At 29.4% G+C, this 25849-nt stretch overlaps 1 protein-coding gene across 2 annotated transcripts in view; it reads right to left on the bottom strand.

Annotated features, from left to right (window-relative positions):
* The window catches only part of orb2 (cytoplasmic polyadenylation element-binding protein orb2), a 382665-nt gene that overhangs the window by 35474 nt on the left and 321342 nt on the right, over positions 1-25849 (bottom strand). The window lies entirely within an intron of this gene.

Below are 25849 nucleotides of genomic sequence, written 5' to 3'. Positions count from 1 at the left end.
TGGTCGAAGAGACTATAACAAAAGAGCAATTCAACAACTTTTGCCACTCAATGATGTGTAAAATAGTTAACAGAAAAAGAGTTATATGGGAATTCCATCCAGTATGTAAACAAAAACCATAAACAGAGAAACATAGAATAGTTTAATGATTTATGAATATGCAACACCAATTTGGGTAAAACATAGTAAAGATATTTTGTGGCTTGAAAATCTTGAATTATTTTGTATAGAACTGAAATTTGTATAAGGCTGATTTTCATAAAAATTGTCAATAAAAACATCCAAACACTTACTATATACTGCTAAAGAAAGAACGTGGTTGGTGAAAAACTGAAATATATAATCTTACAAGAAAAATCCAAAAATTAACACACAAAAAATAAAAAACTGCTTATTTGTTATAAGTTAAAATGTAATTAATATTGTGGTATTTTTGTCTCTTTAATGGCAAACACTTCAGAAGGTTATTAAAGTTAGATGAACTGATGAATTAAATATAACATCAACCACATTTAACAGTGATATCGGAGAACGTAAATATATATTAATAAGTAGGTGTGATTTTTTACAGCTACTTACTAAAATCGGCCCAGAAATCTTATTAAAATTTCAACTCTGCAAAAGCAAGTTCAAAATGGAATTAATAACATAAATGGGCACCACTATTTTTCTAATCTTCGATAACCGGGTAACCATTTCCATGTTTAAATGTTTTCAGTTTACCCACACACATATTTCAGTATACTAACATTTAAAGCTTTTTTCATACTAACGTAATCTATTTAAAAAAAATAAGAATGCGTTCATGATAAATACCTGATCATACCAATCCGACAAGTTTGTTTATATTATTTACGTTTTGTTAAACATAACCTCACTTTTACTAACCTAAACTTCAATTGACAAATTTTCTAACAGGCATAACCTAAACGTCTCGTAAAAATTCAATATTGTTTTTTAAACAAACATTAGCAGTACGTTTGATCAAGAACTATTCTTTGAAAATGATAATAATCTTCATACAAAAACAAGGCTAACCTAGCATTAGTTTCTAGCACAGATTATGTAAATGAAGCGGGGAAATTCAATAATCCCCATGTTAAAATTGTTACTGGTTTCTATCGATTATTATACCATTCTAAACTCTGCAAATGTGGCCCATTAGTAAAATTAGGAGGAAAATGGAAGAAATGGTAAATACTAATTCTACCACAAGAATTAGCAAATGAATTATTCCATGGGCAAAATAAAAATAAATAAAATGTCACATATTTTTTGTATACATTACTGTGCTGATATGCAAAACAATACATCTATGCAAAAATTTATAATTTATTAAATATCAATCAATATGAACATAATTTACATATTTATATGCACCAAACAATGATCAGTCACTTTCTTGTATTTTGAAAACTTATTGACTTCTTGAAGGGACCCTAAGCCGGTAAGATTATATGTAGGCATAATGAATATTTAATAATGGCAAATTTAGCCTTTTATTATGAGACTTCAAATAAAAACAAAGATAGTAGTATGGTGTGACTTTGATTATTAAGTATTAATTTAATATATTGTATTTATTTAAATAATGGTTTATTATTTTTTTATTTAGTTTATAAAAATTTATTTCAATATAATAAATTATTGCACTCGCACAATAAAATGTTACAATTTTATGTAATTGTTAGATACCATAACAATTGGTTATGGGAAACTTTACACAAAACACCAAATAATCCTTAAAACTGCTACAGCCTTATCAAGAATAACAACCATTATATACTTACATACTTCAGGGAATGAGGAGTAATAAAGTGGTTTCCCAATGCCACTGAGCTGATTACTCTGTTGTATATCAACATTCAAAGCAATGCACTGACCTACCCTCTATAAATGATACCTTTACCTATTCATTGAAAAAGACTGGTTACATAATGAGCATCAGTACTCTCAGATAAAGCAGTTATGGTTACTGCCACTATTAGTAATCGATTGTTTCATCTAGGAATATTGTCTTTGTTCAATAGGTGAAGAAAATAATTATTTAATAATGATTATAGTAGAATTATATTTATGCAACTATATAAATATATATATATTTAATATTATAAATATTCATATATTATTATTTTTACCTTTTTATTAATGAGAAAAAGAGTTAACTTATTTCATGTTGCAAGAAGAATGTTGTTTTCCACAAAAAATTATCACAAAGAATGTTTTACATAATTTTATACCAAATATATTTCAATAAGAATCATATTCTGAAGTTTGTTCAAATCACACACACACACACACACACACACACACACACACACACACACACACACACACACACACACACACACACACACACACACACACACACACACACACACACACACACACACACACACACACACACACACACACACACACACACACACACACACACACACACACACACACACACACACACACACACACACACACACACACACACACTTACTCATAGATATTAGTTTTATGAATAAAGGAGAAAATTACATTTTTAAAACTTTCTATTATTTTATATAACTTGAATTCACTACTTCACAAAGAATATTATAACTTCGGAATGGAATAAGCTATTATACACACTGAAACTGAATTAGATTACTTATTGGCAGATATTTTCTTCCTTTTATTAAATATATGAACACCAACAAAAAGATAATTACTTCATAAAAATAACCTATAACATAACCTACACAGCAGGCATTGTATAAGTTCATCAATTCTAATAATTAATTATAAATAATTTTGACTTTAACATCTCCTTAACAAAATGTGAAATTAAAACTCACTTTACAGAATATATAGTATTATCTTAATATTTTTGGAGCTATCATATGGCTCCTTTGTCAGTTTGTTAATTATGCCCGTCTTGAAATTATTTTTAAAAAGATGCCCGTCTTCCTTTAGTGTTTGGTCATATATTTTACATGTGTAGAATTTGTGCAGTTAGGTTGTTATTGTTTAATTATAATGTACAACTATCTTATAATTAAATTTGCAAAAAATATAACATTTGACAGCAGGATACTAAATGAAAAGCACAATACAGATCAGATTAAATCTCATAACCATTTCAAGATGTACACTACTAAGTCTAATTAAAGTTGCTGGTAGCAATCCTGTAACAATGTTGAATGTCACCATCAAATTAAATGATGAAGTCATCTAACAGCTCCAATAAAAACATTTTAGAAATACAATTCTGAATATTTTGAAAGCAAAATTATTTTAACTTCTTTATGTTAATCAGTTTTATAAAAGTAAATACATTTTTTTAATAATTTAATAGAATAAAGTATTACATTGTAAATTCTTTAACCATCCATTAACTTATCAGATGTTTTTTAAAAAAAAAACTTCACTAAAAGGCTATTATAATTTTACCATTTAAAAAAATGTTACTAACAATTTTGTTGATGATTTTTAACTTTAAAACTTTTATTTAATAAAACCTAATTACAGATATATCTATTTTTTTTTTTTAAATAAAAAGAAAACTTTATTTTACACTATGAAAATTGGATTGTGAAAACTAGTTAACAATTGATTAAATGCTCTGAGAAGTAAGAATGAATACAATGAGTTGCAAGAAATGCAATGATGGCACAGTGCATTTTTGTTAATGTTTTAGTGAACATTATATGGAATCTGCTAATAATCAGAATGACTACTATAAATATTAATTAATAATAATCAATAACTGACTAATTTTTGTGGTATGAATTACTATCAAATCACTCACTTCAGCTGTCCACTTCATATCAAAAGTACAAGGGTTATTTTTTTTCAAGGTTCGATCGGTCACGAGATTTAAACCACAGTGAAAATAAAAAATCTTTTATTTGTAATGAGTACTTACATAGTTACGCTATTACTCTACATAGTCGCCACTCCGATTTAGACATCTGTCGTAGTGTGGTACCAACTTTCCAATACCCTCGTCATAGAATGGAGCCACCTATGTTTTCAGTCATGTTTCTACGCCGGTCTGCAGCTCAATGTCTGTGCCAAAATGTTGTCCTCCTAGCCAGCGTTTCATCTGAGCAAAGAGGTGAAAATTGGATGGAGCCAAGTCCGGGCTGTATGGTGGGTGATCAAACACTTCCCAACGAAAACGCTGCAGGAGCTTCTTTGTTACAGCTGCAGTGTGTGGCCTGACCGCCTGCATCATGAACATCTGTACGTCCTGCTTTAAAGTTCCTGCACCATTGTCGCACTTTGCTGTCACTCATTGAAGTTTCACCGTACACATTATTTATTTGTCGATGAATTTCAGCTGCAACATTACACCCCTCAGCCTGGAGAAATCGAATTACTTCACACTTGGCAGGAGATGCTACTGTTGTAGACATGTTTACATGCTAGCTGTGTTCAGAACTAAACGAAGTGACACGGTGTGATTGAAGGCCATACTAAAGACGCTGCGCAACACATATGCGCAAAGATTCATCCGATTTTTGGACGGGTTTTTATTTTGTGACCGATCGTACCTTGAAAAAAAAATAACCCTCATATATAAAACTTAGTTGCAGTTAATTTATCAGCAAACAGCAATTTTTTTTTACCACAGTAATTCAGTTTGAGAATTATTTTTTCTGTACTTTAAAAAAATACAAATAAATTCTTTAGTGAGGTATATGAAATAAAATAAAAATGTACTAAATTTGTATTAAGTATTAGGAATAGAAAAATACTTTAATAATAATTCAATTAAAAGTAAACCAAAATATTTAGATAAATACTGTTATATTTTTCAAAATCAAGAACAACCATCATCCACTAGTAAAAGGATCGGTCCTGTAATTATTAGCTGGTATGTTTTTATTCAGATAGTCAATAACAAACATTATTAAAAGACGTAAATATTTAAAATGGCAATATTAATCAAATTTTTTAAATAAGACATTTTTGACCATTTCAAAATATTTTATTTATAAGATTAGCTTCACTTTATAGCCGAATCAAGATTTTTGAAAAGTAATTATATGAAGTTAAGTAAATTAACAATTATTTTTCAACTAAGGTACAAAAAAGACAAATAATGTATTAAAAATTGTAACATTATACATACACACACAAATACAATTCTGTTTGAGAATTATATTTGAGAATTCGATAAAATCAAGTAAAGTAACAAAAACCACTTTAATAATAATATTACTATTATTATTGATTTGGATACTTACTATTAACATAATAAGAAATTATTATTTATGTTAATTGTCTATAATAATGATAATGGTGTAAAGACTAAAAGAGAAAAAAAAATTAAATTCTAAATGCATACAAAATAGCATTTAAAGTAGAGATGATAGCTGCAATGTGTAATTTGTTTAAATGATATAAACATAGGAATTAAATGTCTCATTACCTAAATGAAGGCTATTACTGTAATCCTAATAATTAGTCTGTACCTGTTATTATCAAAACCGAACAAAATGAGTTTATACATATACAGATTTAAAATACGTATGTTACTATGTTCATTACATAAACACAACAATTATTTGTTAAATTTAGAATTCTAAACTATGTTTTCTGATTTTTATTTAAATTTTAATTATTGATTTAAATTTCACTGCTACTTTATTTTAGAATTATTTTTCTGAAAGATTCTTTCAATTTTTAAACGCTCTTTAGCAATAAAATTTATTTATTTATTTTGTTTTTTTTATTTAAAAAGAAACAAATATTATAATAGAAGATTACTGGAATAATTAAAGTACATTTGTGTATCACATTAATATATCATACCTTCTTAAATTCAGTGTTATGTAAGCACATTACAATAGTTTGAAGATAATTTTATAAAATAAATATATAAATAATCAGAAGACAATTTCATAATAATTAATCGAGTAGTACGTAATAATAAATGATCTACCAAGGTTGATTAAAAAGTACTTGGTCTAATTCTGAGATGGCACAAGTGTAACTAACCAAATAATTATGATACTTGTCAAGTATGATTTTTCAGATGCTTGTGTTTAGTTGCTTGTTTGTGACGATCGATTAAAGCAAACAAGTTAAGACATTTTCTGAAAAATAGATGTAACAAAAATCCACAGTGCTGTAATAAATGGTCACAGGCTGAAGGTACACGAAGCTTGCTGATATTGCGAACACCTTGATAGACAGTGTCTGCTACATTTTATATGATGTTTTGGATATGAAAAAGGATTTCCGCTCAATGGATGCCGTGTTTGTTAACAGTTGAACAAAAACTTATTTGACTGAACAATTCTCAAGGGTATTTATACTTATTTAAATACAATTCCACAATGTTTCTTCAATGTTTTATAATAGTAGATGAAACGCTGATTCACAATCATAACAAAGAAGTCAAACAGTAGTGCAAATATTGGGGAGGGAAAGTGTGCCAAAAAAAAAACAAAACCAGTTCTACATGCACGAAAGTCCTGGATATGGTTTTCTGGAATTCTCATGGTGTGGTGCTGATTGATTACTTGGAAAGAGGTAGAACCATCACTGGGCAAAAAGATAGTGTTCTTTCACCAGAATAATGTGCTTGCAAACATGTCTCAGGTTGTTGTTACAAAACCTAGACCTATACTTCAAAGTGTTTCCACATGTGCAAATTCAACTCCCAGTGATTACTTCCTCCTTCCAAAACTGAAGAAATGAAAATTCACTTTAAAATGATGAACTTAAAGCTGAGACAATCACTTATTTTGCAAAGCATGACAAATCACATTGTTCTAAGGATATTAAAAAGTTGAAATGTTATTGCTCTAAATGCATCAAATTGCAAAAAATCAGCAAAATTTTGAGTTTTCTTTGTTAGGCCGAGAACTTTTCAAATGGCCTATATATAATAAATGTTAATCAAGTGTTTAGTTTATAAGCTACTGAAAATACCTTCCCTTATTTTGTAAAATAAAAAATAACTTTTAATATTTTACTATACTAAACAAACACAACCGAATAAAAAATGATTACATGAATTTGCAGCCGAGTAGTAAAAAGGGCAAAGTTAAGTACTGGGTTTGGATTTAATGGTTTAAGTCTATATATTTTTTGCCGGCCTCCATGGCACAAATGATAGTGTCTCGGCCTTTCATCCAGACATCTTGGGTTCGAATCCCGGTCAGGCATGGCATTTTCACACGCAACAAAAATGAGAGGATCATTCATCTCATCCTCTGAAGCAATACCTGAACAGTGGTCCCAGGGGTTAAAAAAAAAAGTCTGTATATTTTACTGATGTTAACGCAAGAAGTTGTGAAATATATATAACATCACCGATTTCTTTGAATTCTTTTTTATTCCATCTCAAAAATCACAGACTGGCTGATTTTAAAAAACAAATGTGTCTATGAATTTCACAGATATGATAAATAAATTTTCTTTTAGGATAAGATGATGGCAAGGTTTGCAGATACAATACTAGACAGACAATGAAAGTCCTCTTATCAGCTTTGTCAGCCTGCAAGGGTGTGGTAATTTATAAGGACTGTGTCCTTAATATTTTTCTGAATGATCTACTCCCAGATGACACTATAGTGAGTGAGGTTTCATACCACTAGCATGTCAGGCGGGAAGTTGTGACTTTCGAGAACAACTTACAATCCTCTGAGATCACTGAGGCGGAGGTGCACCAGGTGATCTGTAGTATGGCACGGCACAAGGCCTCCGGATATGATTATATCACAGTGGAGCTCCTCATCCAAGTGCTTCCAGAAGTCCTTGGTCTTCTAACTAGAACATATAATAGATTGCTCTTCACCGGCCACTTTCCAGTATGTTGGAAGCACGGAGACTTGATGTTGTTGTTGAGACTTGGTGGCGACAAAGATCCTGTTAGTTCTTCATACCGTCCACTAATATTCTTGCCTGTGATTGGTAAGGTTTTTGAAAAGGTCCTATATTTGTGTATTAATGTTAGATTGGCCACTGATCATTTGCTAATGGACAACCAGTATGGTTTCTGACTGGGCAAGAGCACTAAGGATATGCCATACTAAAAGTGATGGATATAGCTTCCTCTAGTCCATGTAAATATATATTAGGGATTTTTCTGGGTATATCTGGGGCATTTAACAACTTATGGTGGCCCTCTGCCCTGTTTCAGTTGCAGAGGCCTAAGTTTACATGAAATGAATTAGAAGTACTCTCAAGTTATTTCAGTCATCGGACCATTTCCCTGCATGATGGCAGCTCAGAGGTTCATAAGACCTTAACTAAAGGATGCCCTCAGGGCAGTGTTCTGAGTCCCCTTCTTTCGATCATAGAATTCGATTCGATGTTGCATTTAAGATACAACACTAGAGACACAATGAAAAATACACTGTTATTGTTTTTTATACTTTCCTAACATGTGGAAAATATTCCAAGGCTTCACTGAGATGTATTAAGTAGTGTATGATAAGTTGAATCACTTTTTACTAATAGCCATACCATTATGTACAATTGAATTCATAAATACTCATTAAAAGGTATATTTTTGTTTTAGGACATATACTACGTATGTACATTATAATGTAATCAACTGTGATTTATTTTCTAGAATTTTCTGATGAGCTGTTGCATACCTCCTGGTACCTATGTACTGGTTGAATATCAAGAATGGCTAAGTTGTATGAATGCAATTTTTATTTTAATATTTAGTTTTTAGCTAAATAAATGTCATTAATTACTCATTCTTTTGTTATCCTACATAATGAATGTTTATGACAAAGCTGTATGGAAGTTTATTTTTTTTTTTTTTTTTTTAGATTAATAAACTGATTTTTACTGATGATACCTTTTTGAAAGGTGAAACTGGGCTCTGTTTATAATTAAAAAAGTAACAGGTTTTTATACAGATTGATGAATGTATTTTATACTTCTCACTAATAAATATTTTCAATAATAAGTATTATGTAGTCATTATTATATAAATTTGTAGTTAATAACTTTTAACAAATAGAAAGGTGACAAAGTAAAAGTGATTTTTATGTAAACACGAGTATAGTATGATAAGTAAACTTACACTCACTAATGTATAATACAACTATCACTTCAGCCATGAGGCTGTTTTACAGAATAAGAATCAAAAGAGAATCAAAACTGTCAAAAACAAGAATAAAGATTATTAACAAAAAGTTGTTAACATGTTTTGTTTTTTTTTTTTATAATTATTTTAAACACAACGGATTAAGAATTAAAATTTAATAGGATTTAAAAAACTAAAATCTGATGTTTTATCTGTATTAGGTAATAAAGCAATTTATTTATCAAACTAATTCTACATTGGTAAAATTTAATGAAATATACAATAAACAGAAAGAAAAACTTGTTTTTTTTCAATTTAAATTTCATGTTAACTGTAATCTGAAAGGAGATCTACGTGAATAATGTAACAGGAGAAATGTTATTGGGGATAAAGTTTTAAATATTTTGAATCAGCTGTTTTCATGGAACTGGACTGAAAGAAATACTTAGCTCTTATTTACATAATCTGTATTAGGTAGGTCCACTCAGCACTAAGCTACTGATCACTATTCAGTTTATGTAAGGATAAGCAGAAGATGGTGGGCGAATATATCCATGATTTAAAAGATAAAAAAGAAAATATAAAGTTAGATTGAAGTGAAATAATACACTCTTGAGTAATCTTTGCTTAAATTTCTAGGGTAATAAATACAGATTCATACATTATTTGAAACTATTACAGACATCCTCTTGACAACACAATTTCATTACTTTTGTAATTTTTTTTGTCTACATCCTCTGTTGGTCATATTATAAAACAATTTACTCTTCAAATACAAAATTAACTTTTACCATTTTTTACTTATTATACTACAGAACTTTCATCACAATATCACCATACCAAGTAAACAGTATTAAATTAGTATTAAAATAATAAGTAATACATTTCCAAGACTAAAAATAATTCAAGAGTGATGGATAAGATATTTATGGAGAGAGCAGGTATTGGAGAAAATTCAAACATGCTGATGAGTATTTTTACTGCAAACATTGGTCAACAAGTTTTGTTAAACAGATAATCTTGGCGTAATAATGTTGTAGAATAGCTCATTAGTTTATAAATATCTTCAGACAATAATATTGGGCATCAAATTTTACAAAATATTTTAGATTGGTTAAACCTAATTATTTTTTTTTTTTGCTTGATGATATCGCCACATAGGCTTGAAGCGGGTATTTGGAATATAGAAATGGAATTTTGTAGCATATAAAAGATGCCATGCCTGACGGGATTCAAACCTGGAACCTCTGGCTGAAGGGCCGAGATGCTACCACTTGGACTATGGAGGCTGGCACCTCTGTGGCGCTGGCTACCATAAGTTACTGTAAGACACTTATTGAATACATGTAACAGAAAAAAACATTTTTTTAGTCCACTGTATTTACAAAAAGAAAAAATCATGAATTTGCACTGTATTTGTAAAACTTTACATTGGAAAGCTGTTTCATATTGACACAGAATATGCATCAGCTATACATACATGACCTTCAAGATATTCAACCTGTGCAAATTATCTAATACCAAACAAAATTATATGTACATAAAACACTAGACAACATAAAAAAAGTTGCATAAAAGAAGAAAAAGAAAAAAGAATATTTTGATTTAAATAAGATCTATCACTTGAACACATACTTGGATTATAAAAGTTGTGTTTGAAAAAATAGAGAGATACTGTATTATGTCATTACAATGTTCTGATAGATTAATTTTCTTCATAATGTTTTTATCGTCATCAATTCAAAACCCTGTAAATGTGTTACTAATTTTTTTTTAATGCAATTGATTTTTCATGGTTTCCAACTGAGGTTTTTTCATGAAGTATACTACTTTTAACTTCAACACCTGCCAGTAGAAGTAGACACAAACAAGAAAAAAGACGATAATACTTTTGCAAGAAGATTTAAATAATTACTTTATGGAAGGATGCTCTTTATACAGATCTGAATACTAATTATACTTCAGTTATTTATTTATTTTGGAAAAAACAAGTTGATACAGATTTACTGTTACCTACTTTTTTAATGATTTAAGATGAAAGATAAAAGATATGCTGTCAGAGATTCTGCCAGTTAGCATGAGGATCTTCTTTGTCAGAAATTCTGCCAGTCTTATCAAGGATTGATTGGAATTGGTGTGTAATGTAAACACAATTAAAGAAGTAAGTAGCGTATTTATTACTTCAGTTCTACTTACCTGGATGCTTACTTGGAGTAAGTTCTCAGTACAAAGCAAGACTGTAAACTGCCCTGATGGACAGATCATCCTTCCTAACTGCCCAGCCCTTTTCCATTCCCTTGATTCCTTTTTCCCTATTAATGGTTCTTTGGGTGCAGTTCTGATCTGAATACAATCTCAATAGTGAGGATGCCAGTACTTGAAAGCCAAAGCTTTCTTGGTGTCAGGTAGGAGTTGCATGAAAAACTTTAAGAAGTGATTACTTCCAAACAGAAAACTAATTTTTTGCCTGTTTCGTGCACAATAATTCTAATTGTTTTAAGTGTTTATTGTGTTGGCCAGGCCTCCATTCCTCTCCCAAAAAATAAACAAATGAAAATTCTCAATTAAAATGCAAGTAGATTTATAATATATAATTTTCAACACTAAAATTATTTAATATTTTTCACTGACTATAACAATTAATATAACTTAAAACTTATTAAAAAAAAATTGTAGCAACATGTAGAGTTCATAAGTGGCTCCATCTGAAACTAAATTTCCTTTGTGTTACTGGTTTATTTTAAAAGGGTTATTTTGAAACCCTTTTAAAGTGGTTTAGGTTAAACCCCCATCAGTGGTTTTAAAAAACACTGATGTAAACAATGAATTACTTTTGGAGAGTAGGTGATATTTTATAATGAGATAGCTATGTATCAATTACAAAAATTTATTTTTTTGTTAAGTAAACAAACATTTTTACTTTCTTTTGTTCTTATCTTCATTCTTCTTCATCAATCTATCATGTTTCTTCTTTTTGTCTTTTAAACAGATTGTTAGGATGAAAAAAAATGTATAGTATATGTGAAATATACTGTTAGATAAACAGAAAATTATTGTACCTAATTTTCTTTCTTTTTCTGTTTTAGCCCCCAGAACCACCGTAAGGTATTACTTGAGAGGATGAATGAGGATGACATGTATGAAATGAAGTAAGTGTAAACTTGAATTGTAGATAATCTATCACAATAATAAAGTCACTCCTGAAACTCACAACCATTTTCAGGACTAACAACAACAAATGCCAGGCTTATTAGGAAAATTGAGTTGCAGAGTAGTTTTTTCCCTAGTAAACTTCTTCCTAACTGTGTCTAGCAATGGACTTAACACAGAAATGCAGGAGTACATATGTATAAAAAAAAAAACAAGAAATATCAAAATTGAATGAAATTTCAGTGAGTTATGCAAGTAAATATTAACATAATTTGTCTCAAAATACTTATTTTTTATTTGTTCTGTTACTCTCACACAATTTTTAAAGTACAAGATCTAAATCATTTTTTTTCTCTTTTGGTGATACAACAAAACACAATTAAGATTGTTAAAAATAAATGTTTACTAATCTTATATGTGTGTGTGTGTGTATATGTATATATATGTGTGTGTGTGTGCATATATATATCACAATGAATGTTTGTTTGTTTTTCCCGAATGCATTCCTGTATCATTTATCCAATTGTGATGAAACTTTAGTGAGTTACGCGCACGTCCGTGAAAGTAACTGAATTTTTTTGGTGGCGTTAGGGTTGAGATATTTCAGAAAATTGTATTTATAGTCTGATTTGGTTCATATTCAGCATATATATTAACTATATGAAAAGAAAACTTTTTGCAAAAACTATAACCACTAGGTGGATCCAGTATCTAGATATTTACAAAAAAAATCTACAAACAGACTTTATACTTCTATATATATATATTTTTTTTTTTCCCCACGCGTAAATCGGTCCAGTAATTTTTTAGTCTATAGCAGACACACACACGAACATTGCCTTATATTTATATAAAAAAACTACTGGATTTATATATTAAAAAAAAAATCGCGTTTTTTTTACGCGATTTACGCATGGGAAAAAGGGGAATGGGAAAAAAGAGAAAAAGGGAAAAAAACGGGAAAAGAGAAAAAATGGAAAATTGCAAAAAAGGGAAAGGAAAAGGAGAGAAAGAAAATGGAAAAAGGAGGGGAAATGTGAAATATGGAAATGAAGAAAGGGAAAATAGGATAAAGTGAAAGGTTAAATTTTGTGAATTCAAAATTTCAACTGTGTTCATATAAATAAATATATATATATATATATATAAAAGTAAGTAACACATATTCTGAATATGTAATTCATTTTACAATATGAATTACATCTCAATACATATTCAGAATATGTGTTACTTACATGGAATAAAATACCTCTGCAAAAAATGGACCCACTAGATGGCGCTGGGGTTGAGATGTTTGGAAAAAGGGAAATAGGAAAATAGGGTAAAAGTGAAAGGTTAAATTTTGTGAAGTCCCATAATGTTCAGTTTTTTTATGTTTTATCAAACTTTCAAATTGTGTTCATTTAATCTATATATATACTCAAATCTAGCAACAGCAAAGCATTGCCAGATTAGCTAGTTCTTTATAAACGGTAACAGCTCATTCTTTTAATAAATTTTACTAAACAAATCAATAACACAAATACATGTTTCAAGATAATTTATTGTAACATCAGGAGTAAATTTAAATTAAATAATTAAAAAAAAAAAACATTAAAAAAAATTATTTAACTTTATTATTCACACATTAAGTTAAAATGATGTAAAAGAAAATATGAATAAAAATTGAAGCACAAGCATCTCTCTTTTATGGAATAAAAAAGTCAAACTGTTGTTTAAACCATTCATAATGTGAAAAATGGTCAATTACACAATTCACAAAGGTAAGGAACCATAACATTACAGTTTATATTTTCTTTCACCAACTATGTGCTATATCATCGTTTTTGTTAAGGCTATTACAATGACTGTCATTTATTGCAATCACGATATTATCATAATTGAAATCATTAACTATCTCCATGTTTAGGATTTTTATTTCAAAAAGTGGTATAATGTAAATATTATAATCCAAGCACACAATTGTTATAATAGTATTAAAACATTTAATTGCCTATTCTGTTCCATAAAATAATAAAAATATCAAATTGTTCAATTATAACTACTGTAGATCTATTGGGTGTTCATCATGGAAAAATTGATGCTGCAACAACATTTAACTGTGGAAATATATTTTCAAAATCAATGTTCTGTTCGCCAAACGTACAGAGCACTTCGTAATTTCTATGGACCACATTATCGTCCATCAGACAACTTATTCTTCAAACTATTGATAAATTTCGAAAAACATTTACTCAATGAAAAATCAACAACAAGACAAAGATGTGTACATACAGATGAAAATATCAGTGCTGTCAGTTTTAGTGTTGAAGAAAATCCGAATGTGTCTATTCGTCATCATTCTCAATAACTTGGACTTTGTTCACCCAATACATGGAAAATTTTACGTAAAGATCTTGGTCTACAGCCATACAAGATGCAATTGGTGCAAGAACTGAAGCCGCAAGACCATAATAAGCGTTGTTTGTTTGGTGAATGGTGCCTAAATCCATTGGAAACTGATCCATTTTTTTATTGAAAAATTTTATTTTGTAACAAAGCTCATTTCTGGTTAAATGGTTATGTCAACAAGCACAATTAGCGCATATGGAGTAAACCAATCCTCGGGAAATTTACGAGTCTCCAATGCATCCTGAAAAATACACTGTATGGTGCGGGTTACTAGCTGGAGGCATTGTCAGTCCTTATTTCTTTAAAAATGAGGCCAGAGCACATGTTACCGTCAATGGTGAACGTTACAGATCAATGGTCAGTGATTATTTGTTTTCAAATTTGTATGACATTGACCTGCAACATTTTTGGTTTCAACAGGATGGTGCCACACCAGATACTGCTACCGAAACAATCGATTTATTGAAACAACAATTTAGCGATAAAATTATCTCACAAAATGGTGTAGTGAATTGACCTCCCAGATCATTTGACCTAACGCCAGTGGATTATTTTCATTGGGGATATGTGAAGTCTCTGGTTTATGCTGATAAACCAGCAACAATTGACGCTTTGGAAGCAAACATAACTCATGTTATTAATGAAATACATCCCAAATTATTTGAAAAAGTGGTCCAAAACTGGACTGATCAAACCTGGTTCATCAAAGCTAGTCGTGCTGGAAATTATTTTCAAAGATTAATTGTCAGAAAGTTAGCTTTCAGATAAAAACTAGATTGGCTTCAAACTTACCTTTTTATGTGTTTTATTTCAATTTAAATTTTTATCACTCTAAAAAAAAACACCCAATATATAAGAAGAATTTATTGTACATTACATAAGAAAACAGAATATTATAATTACAACAGCAAAAAATAATTTCAATTATTTCATAGCTCACAGTATGCAGTGACAAGAGTTATCGACCACAACCAACCAACTTTCATCTTTTCTTATCAGTAAAGATGAGTATTCAGTGTAATTGCTTTGGCTACAGAGTCATCCGCTAGACTTATAGTAAGATTAACTGGAGTTCAGTTTCTGGGCAAAGTGATGAACTATTCGATCTACAGTAATAAGCTCATCATCCTTTCCATTACCTCAACTTTTTCTTACTTTCTGAATTCTCCATATAGAAGATGGTAGGATCTCAAAAGCCAGAGAGCATTCTTGCTATCCGGTAGAATTGATTCCAATAGACCAGCTTATCGCTTCTTTTTGTATGCGGAAGCTAAATTAATTATAATGGTTTAAAATCATATTCGGTAAAGCAGGCCTCTTAACTACCACAGAAAAAAGGCTTCCTTCCTTGATAATAATTAAATCCTCAACATTTTGATACTAATTCAACATTTTGATATTAAACAACACATTTTAACTAAATTTAAATTAGTGAAATTTGGATTGAAAAGTCCAGAATGCTTCATGTTATTCTGATACCTCATAATTATCAGAATAAAAAAAAACAGATTAACAATACATAACACCATGTATGTTGCTTTTCTGTGTTCTGTTCTTGAAAAAAAAAGTCAGTAATTTGTCAAACCTCATTTTATAAAAATTTCATTGGCTGCACTAAAGACATGAATACTACATCATTAAAAAGGAAGAAATTGCCTAATTCAAAACAATATTTTTTTTTTTAATTTATTCATGAAAAACGAATAAAAATGAAAAGATAAACAACTTTCCTTAATTCTGTGACACCTTTAATGTCTTAAAAATGTTATATCCTAGAGAGAGAAAGATGTTAAATAATGTAAAATGCCAGTGGCAAAGTCTTATTGTCATTATTTTTAATTTTCTATTTTGAAGTGGTCTATATCATGGCAAGATATCATCAGATCATGGCAATATCATTTATTTTTCTCAATATTTCCTTTATTTTATTGGAGTGTACCAATTTTTCTTTTTCTGTCCATTTTTTTTTGGTGCTCTTTCTTCCTTCATGCACAAGAACCTTTGTATAAATTTCTCTACTTCATTTTATCTAAACGATCTTACCTTTTATCATTATTAAAATTAAAACATTATTGATCATTCTACTTTATTTACAAATTTTAACTGCTTATGATCATAACAACTTTCGCCATTTAAAAATTTAATATTAAAAAAAAATATGTAAATATTAATAAAAACTATATTGATTCTATATAAATCAATAACCAACTGATAAAAATGAATGTAAAAGTACAAGTAAAAACTTAAAATTATTAATGAATATTTATAACGTGATGCATGTGGCAAAATTAAAAACCGTTGCTTAATAAACCATCTCCTCCTCACTGAAATTGTTAACAAACACACACACAATTTAGAATAAACACACACGCAAAAATTTAGAATATAAGTTACAAAAATAGTAAATAAGTTACAATGTACTGGGGGTAAACACTTTCTACAACTTGTTACGACCGTAACCAACTAGGGAATTGAGGTAAAAAAAAGAAGAAAAAAGTTAAATATATATACACGTTTTCAATTTATGTTATCGTACAGTTGAATTAGTTTTGCATATAAATACGTAGTTCCCTAACACTGATACTAGGGGGAAAAGTAAATGAAATTTATGCTGCAAAAAAGTATCTAGAACCAAATTTTAAAGTTAAATTGCCTCATTACATGAAAAATGTTATCAATCTTAGTTTTACTACAAACATACACACACACACACACACACACACACACACACACACACACACACACACACACTATATTATATATATAAATTATATTTATGTATATAAATAAAGTTACCTTAACTTTTCAAATAATCTTAATATTACAGTTTCATAAAAGTAAATTCAGAAAATTTAGATTGAAAACTGACCCACAGGTAACAAAGTTTGCATAAAAATAGGATTCAATTAAATATACAGAATAATAATTTAATTTATTGAATGAATATAGTTAGGTTAGAAATCTTTTAAATTAGAACCAACCAAGACCTATGTCACCACAAAATGTTACTTACTGTACAGCTAGAACAGGAAGAATACGTACCCTTTAGATACAGTATAAGGATAAAATTCTAATAGAGTAAGCTAAGTTTAACAGACTTGTTCTCGTACCTCACCGAAATTACTTGTACGTTTTATGCAGTTTTCCTTTGGGGGTCGTTCACAAATAACTTAAGCCATTTTAAGACCATTTTGAATTCCCGACTCCTTAGTAACACATTGACACATTTTCACAACCACATAAAATGTTATGTAACGATGAGGTATAACTCTTCGTTAAAATAAAAAGTGGTCATATAAACTATGAAATAAAATGTTCCATTTTTATTACTTTTATACATAAATATATTGCTCTTTAAATATTTATATTACTGCACATATATTATACTTAAAACTGAACTTATTCATACAATAAAAAAAATTTTAAACAATAAAATTTACACTAATTTTCATTTTACCTCACATTATAGTAATATCCTTAGTAAACATCCACACCTCTTTCAATAAAAAGAGTACATATTTTTCAAGTGATTAGTCAGAGTTCCTTGATTTCGATCAAGTAAATAATGGAAATTTAAGATTATTGTCCAATCTAATAATTTATCTATAAATTGAGGATATGCAAGGTTTACATATGAAGCAAAACACTTTTCAATTAATAACTATTTTTCTAAATACTTTTATTCAAAAACAACAGTTAATCTTTTACCAGAATTCCTAAGTGAGGGGTATAACCTAAAAATAGAAACTAAATGAGAATTTCAGTATTTCTTACGAGTTCAGTTGACTCACTGGATAATTTTTTGCTGTATTTGAAATGTTTCATTCAATGAGGGGAAAAAGTAAAATTAAATTAACAAAAGCATTACATTTACTCAGATTTTAACGGAAATATTCATTCTGACCATCCCTGAATCCATTTTGACTAGTTTCGGCTGACGTCATTACGTACATTTGTATCTCGCATAACTCAAAAATGATTAGACTTAAGATGTTGAAATTTTGGATTTAAGACTAAACTCTTAGTTATGCACCTGCCCTTTTGATTGCAATCGACTGGACCAAATGTGTCGAGAAAGCTCAAAATCTAAAACATTTGGATTTTGGACTTTTTCTTAACTGCAGTAATAAGCCCTCTCATTCAGAGTTTTTCAACAATATATCAATAGTGGTATTTATTTTCTTTGGTTCCAGAGTTATAGCCAAATAAAAGTTTAATTAACGAAAGTTCTGATTTAGAACTACCTTAGCACTTAATTACTGTTTTATTAGCGTTTTAATGATTGTTTAAGCATTTAATTACAGTTTATTTAGTTAGTTTTATTTTGTTGTTTTGCGCAAATTTATTTGTTCATGTTTTCATTTCCTAGATCAATTCTGTACTAGGTTCTATACTAGGAAGAAACATAATTTTTTCCCAAGTGTTTAGAAATCCTTCATTTATGATATGATAAAACCATGTGTAGCGTTTTTGTGTAAGGTATTTAAAAAAAAAAACATAGTTACATCATCAATGAACATGACTCTTCATTAAAAAAAACAAGTAAATAGTTGCTTGGAAACTATAGTTTTATTAATCTCTTCATAAAACCAAATTAGGCCTTTTAAATGAAACTAGTTTTAATGTTATAGGTTCAATATTAATGGTTTCTCTATAAATTACTATTTTTGCCGCTTCGACCCCTACGTCAGGGGTTGTAAGTAAGTATTGGGGTTAAAAATTATGCTACACATTACCCATAACTGTTGTAAACGTGTGACAAAAAATTGTAACCATACCTCTTATATTTAAAAAAATAGATTTTAACGTATACTCTCCCCGTAAGACAGCCTATGTTCCTTCTACATGGAAGAGCTGTTACTATCCAACAGTTGTAACTGCTTTATCTATGAAGCTACAGAAGAAAACAAACATATATAAAAGATTCAACAGGCTACCACTCCTACAATGTACTTAAGCCAATAATAATTGAAATGTAAAAGAAATAATTTGAAAATGTTAAGTAAAAAAAAAGTTTTTTTAAGTAAAAAATCGTTTTATATTTATGAACCAAATCTAGGAAAAATTTTCAAGTTTCTATAACAGTTCATGTTATAAGAGTATTCCATTTTTTTTTAACATACACTGTTTAATATCTTATTAAACGATCTTTCACGTTGATGCTACTGTAATTTTGAAATTATAAAAAGTAAAAAATAATATTTGGTACACAAGATATAAATAATAAAAAAATATTCTAATAAAAAAAATATATATATAAATATAAAAGCTCTAAAACAGTTAAAAAAAAAATAGAATTTTTAAACAGAATAAGTTACAAATATTCATACAAAACCAATCAAATAAATATTAAGAGATCGATAACAAATAACGAAAAAATAAACGAACAGTCATCAACCTCTAACAACATCGAGGTATAGTTAACAATATAAAACCTAAACGGGTTTCCATGAATTTTACTAATACTTTTTCATGTTTTTTTGTTTTTTTTTTTACAAATCCTCAGAAGTATCACACGTTAATAAGTTTAACATGAAACTCTAATCCACACACACAACAAACCAAGCTTTGCCACAAGCAAGATTTTTTTTTTACATCCTTGTACGAAGTAAAGTAAGCATTATAATCGCGAAAAATTTCGCGATTATAATACTACTTATTTATTAATACTATTTATTTTTTTCAGATTTCAACTGAAATAACCATTTTGACCATCCCTGAAAACATTTTGACTAGTTTCGGCGTGACGTATGTATCTCGCAGAACTCAAAAACGAATAGTCATAGGATGTTGAAATTTTGGATTTAGTACTGTTGTAACATCTAATTGTGCACCACCCTTTTTGATTGCAATCGACTTGACCAAAAATGTTCAAAATAAGCCCAAAATCCAAGTAATCTGGATTTTGAATTTTGGACTTTACCTTAACTGCAGTAATACACACTTATTGAGACCTCTTCAACGATATATCATAAGGTACTTATTTTCATCGGTTCCAGAGTTATAGCCAAATAAAATTTTAATTACCGAAATATTTGGATCTTACAAGGGAAAGGCACATCGCTTCAATCCACCTTCATTTCTGACTTTTTTTAAAATTTAAATATATAGATTTATTAATTAACCTCAATTAATATTTATCAATTAACCTAAATTAATATATAGATAATTTATTAACCTCCGATTGTAAAAAAAAATAATACAATAAATAATTCAACAATAAAAAAAACATATGAAAAAATATCATAAGTAATTAATGAAATAAAATTTTATGTACTTTTCATTTAAAAAAAAAATGTGTATATGTAATTTAATAGGCGTACAAGGAAATCATGTGGTGCCCACATCAGAATTTTTTTTTTACTTTTCATTACAAGTTTTAATTGTAATACAACAATAAACATCTTAAAATTTAAATGTTTAAAATTAATCCGACAAATTTAAAGCAAATATGAGACTTTATTTAAAGTCTTCCAAAGATTAGAAAAAAATGTTCTATATGAAATTTTATGGGCAAATAAAAACAAAATACTTATGAAAACGTTATTATAAAGGTCATTATATATCTTTGAAATGGAAAGTTTGTTAAAAAAAAAAATTGGAAAGATAGTGAGAATACATAATTGAGAAGAAATAATGAGAATTAAAAAAAAAGCATGCGTATAAAAAATCACTAGCAGTTATCAGAGAGAGAGAGAGAGAGAGAGAGAGAGAGAGAGAGAGAGAGAGAGAGAGAGCGATGGAGAAGAGTCGGTTGTAAAGTGGCCGGTTACATGTTAAGTCGTGAGAGAGAAGCTAGACATAGTCTGCAGTCTCGTAGCTACCAGACTGCAGTAGTACACGTGACTAAATTCCACGCGGTGCGCTTTCATTCAGAACAACTCGTCTCACGTATAGACGTTGAAATCATTTAACTCTTTATTATATAAAATTAATACTGGAAAACATAATGTTATGTTAAAAAAATAATGTAAGAAAGGTTACGCGAAGGAATTACTTGTATAAAGTAATAACAATTATGAAGACAAGTTACGAGCTACTCTATCTGATAAAAACATATATATATATATATAGAGGCCAACCAGGTGTGGGATGCCCTCCCACTGCTGCGTCGCATTGATTGCTGCGCACGCACTTGCGTAGCCGCGTAGTCGGGTTGCGTGCGGGAGGTTCGTTGACCTCGGCCCCACGTGTCGCTCGGCTAGGCCCATCCGGGCTCCGTTTACTCCTCGCTTTCCACCACCACAGTTCACCCCTCGAACCGAAACTCTCTTTTACTTCTCTCTTCCCCGAACCGTTCACTTCCACCCTCTTTTCCAGAGCAGACTGTTCTGCTACACCAGAAAACAAATGTTTTTATCATATAAAAGGAGAAATGTCGCCCCTTCGTATCACCCTCTACGAACCTAAACATGATGACATAATAATTAAGACGAACAGATCTGTTGTAAGAAAATATCCTTTTTTGTCTAAAAAAATCCGATCTAATAACGATCAAGAACTTCAAAACATGTGATAAACAATTGTTCAACAACCATTCATCTTGTCACACTGAAAATCTTCATCTTATGACTCATTAACTTCTATAAAAAAATGAAGTAAAAATCTGATGCGGACAATACATGACTTACTTTTACGCCTATTAAAATACATATATACATTTTTTGCTGCACTTTATTTAAACTTATTTCATTTGAAAGTGAGATACGATTCTCCAATTCTTTAATACAGTGAACTTACAAAATTGCTAAAATGTTAATTTTTATTAACATCAAATATTTATACAATTATTAATTCAACAATATTACTATATAATAGTATTATATCTAATACTATGTATTTTTAAAAAATTATTATGGTGTAACCATCAACATAATAAAAACAAAAACGAATAATTAGATGTTTCACCAAATGTTATGTGGACACACATGACTTACTTGTACGCCTATTATATTACATATACACATTTTTTTTTTAATGAAAGTACATAAACTTTTAAAAATGTCATTAATAACTTCTGATATTTTTTTTATTTTTTATTTTATTATTATTGATTTATTATTTATCGTATTTTTTTTACAATCAGAGGTTAATAATTACTAATAAATTAATTTATTTAAATTTAAAAAAAAGTTAAAAAAAAGGGAGATGAAGTTGATTCGAACCAATGTGCCTTCCTCTTATAAGATACAAGTTTTTCATTGATTAAAATTTTATTTGGCTGTAATTCTGGAAACAATGAAAATAGTACCACTTATGATACATCGTTGAACTTATCAACTAATTATTTAAACTTATTTCATTTCAAAGTGAGATACGATCCTGCAATTCTTTAATAAAAGTGGACAGTTATACAATTGCTAAATTATTAGTTTTTATTAATATCAAACATTTATACAATTAATTCAACAATGTTACCTGAAATATTAGGTTAGAGTAAAAGTCCCTTTATTACTATTTAAATAAATGTAAGTCTAATAAATGTAACAAAATACTATGCTTTTTAAATTATGATGTAACCATCAACAAAATGAAAATAAAAACGAAACAGGAGAAGGTTAATAAATTTTATACAGATTTTGTTATTTTAATTCTATAGCGATATCAAGTAGACTGAAATAAGTGCATAAATAAAAATAATACGATTCTAAATTATAATTTTCAATTAATATTAAATAATCAGATGTTTCACAAAATTTGATGTGGCCACCAATGACTTCCTTGTATGCCTATTAAATTACATATACACATTTTTAAAAGCACATAAAATTTTATTTCACTAAATCAGAAGTTAAATAATTAAATCAATATATTAAAATTTACAAAAAAGTCGGAAATGAAGTCGGATTCGAACCGATGTTCCCGCTTATAAGATCCAAATATTTCATTAATTAAAATTCTATTTGGCTATAACTCTGGAACCAGTGAAAATAACTACCAGTTATGATATATCGTTGAAAAGCTTTCAATGAAGGCTCATTACTGCAATTAAAAAGAAGTCCAAAACCAATTTTTTTGGAATTGTGCTTTTTTGGACACTTTTGGTTCAGTCGATTGCATTCAAAAGGGGAGGTGCAAAACTAGATCTTACAACAGTCCTAAATCTAAAACTTCAACATACTACGGCTAATCGTCTTTGAGTTACGCGAGATACATACGTACTACAGACGTCACGCTGAAACTATTCAAAATAGATATTTTCATGAGATCCGGTAACCGAAATTTTTCACGATCACAATACTTCCTTTACTTCGTAGAAGGAAGCAAAACCTGTATGAAGTAGCCATTAAATGAAAAATACCCTACAACTATAAAATCACTGATGTAAAAACCCCAAAATTTGGTGAAGATAATGTAGAATTAGACGTTTAAACGAATTTTTAAAACTTTTTTTACCATTTCACATGGGTATACAAAATCGGGTAAAGTTACAAAACAGTTATCTGTAGACAAAAAAAAATATTCATTCACTTTTCCTCAGTTTTTAAAATAAAAATTTCAGTAATGAAATAAAATTACACAGGAGAATAGAAATATAGTTATGGAAAATATAATACTGCCACTGAAGATTAATTAACTTTATAATGAACTGAATTACTAAGCTTGAATCTCATTGGAAAGATGTAATGCTATTAATGTAGTTAACATTAATGAAATGATGCATTCTCATATATGCGCGGTAACATAGACAGAAAACAAATGAGAAGAGGTTTTTTTTTTTAATGGGCATGCTTTTGTGGCTCATTAATATCTTTCTTTTTCCTGTTTAGCCTAGGGAATCACCGTTCAGGTGTTACTTCAGAGGATGAATGAGAATGATATGTATGAGTGTAAATGAAGTGTAGTCTTGTGCAGTCTCAGTTCGACCATTTTTGAGACGTGTGGTTAATTGACACCCAACCACCAAAAGAACACCGGTATCCACGAGTATTAAAATCCGTGTAAAAATAACGGTCTTTACTAGAACTTGAACGCTGGAACTCTCAACTTCCAAATCAGCTGATTTGGGAAGACGCGTACATCACTAGACCAATCCGGTGGGGTGACTAATAAATAGAGAATTAACGTACATCACTTTAAACAGAATATAAACGAAAAAAACTATATCAACCGACATCCGACATCCTTATTTTAACATAATAATCGAAATTTGATAAACCATTTAAAAAAAGGCAGTATCAACAAAAATTATAGAAAGATGTACAGAACAAAAAAAAAAGTAAATGAAATTATAATACTGGGCAACGCAGAAATACAGTTGTTTATTTTTATAACGGAGTTGGTACTAATAGACTAAAAATTATCGCGACGTACGTGACAAGTAAATAAATTCTATTTACGTTGACATAATCAAACATTATTAACATTTGTATAAATATTATTTTGTTCAGACTGGTAAATAAATTTAAGCCAGTTTAAATGTAAATGTATTTATGATGTTTACGAAAACGATGATGTTAAAATATAATTATTTGATTTTAGCTACAAATGTATCAATAATAAATAACAATAATGTACTATACTTGGCGTTCTATATTATCACTGCCAATTAGTTTGTAAAGATCTTTACATAATAACGATATGATGCTGTAGGGCAAGGTCTCCCTCAGTATTCGAGATTTCGCCTAATTAAGGTCTTACGTTTCTTAGGAACGTAAGACCTTAATTAGGCGAATTATTTTTGTTATTATTTTTTAACATTTGAAAAATAATATTTCCAAAAAGAAATTTTTGCGAAATCGCACCCCACTCCAAAAAATGCTCTAAATAAACTCGCGGCTAAGTGCCAATAGTACCCCACCACAAGGAGCGCTAGTGTAGCAATGACGTACAGCTGTTGTAGTCGACTACTACTATGTTGTGAAGTCATATGAGCGGTAAAATTAGTAAAATACATAATATTTAAAGTGGCCGCTAGTACCGCCACACCCGCGCGAATGAAATACGGTATGCGCGCGCGGTTTAGTTAGAATCACGAATTAAATAAACAAAAAATATTATATTTAAATAAAATGATAAATATTTTTAATTAAGTTGTGTGTTTAAGCCGTGCATCAGAAAACACCGCGTGAAAATTGTCACGGTACATTTACAGCTTAAACGAAATGTGCTTCATCGCTAAAAATTGACCGCAGTAAAAATCTCTCGTCTTCCACGTAACAGTAATATTTACGTTATGTTTTGTCATGTAAACGTAGAATTTGTACTGGTTGTAATTGGTATGACCTGAAATGCAAGCGTCAACTTAACACAGACCAGTCATATGAGGATCGT

This window comes from Lycorma delicatula, chromosome 5, assembly GCF_047948215.1.
Source record: "Lycorma delicatula isolate Av1 chromosome 5, ASM4794821v1, whole genome shotgun sequence".
Taxonomy (NCBI): domain Eukaryota; kingdom Metazoa; phylum Arthropoda; class Insecta; order Hemiptera; family Fulgoridae; genus Lycorma; species Lycorma delicatula.
This window is presented reverse-complemented; position numbering and strand designations above follow the sequence as displayed.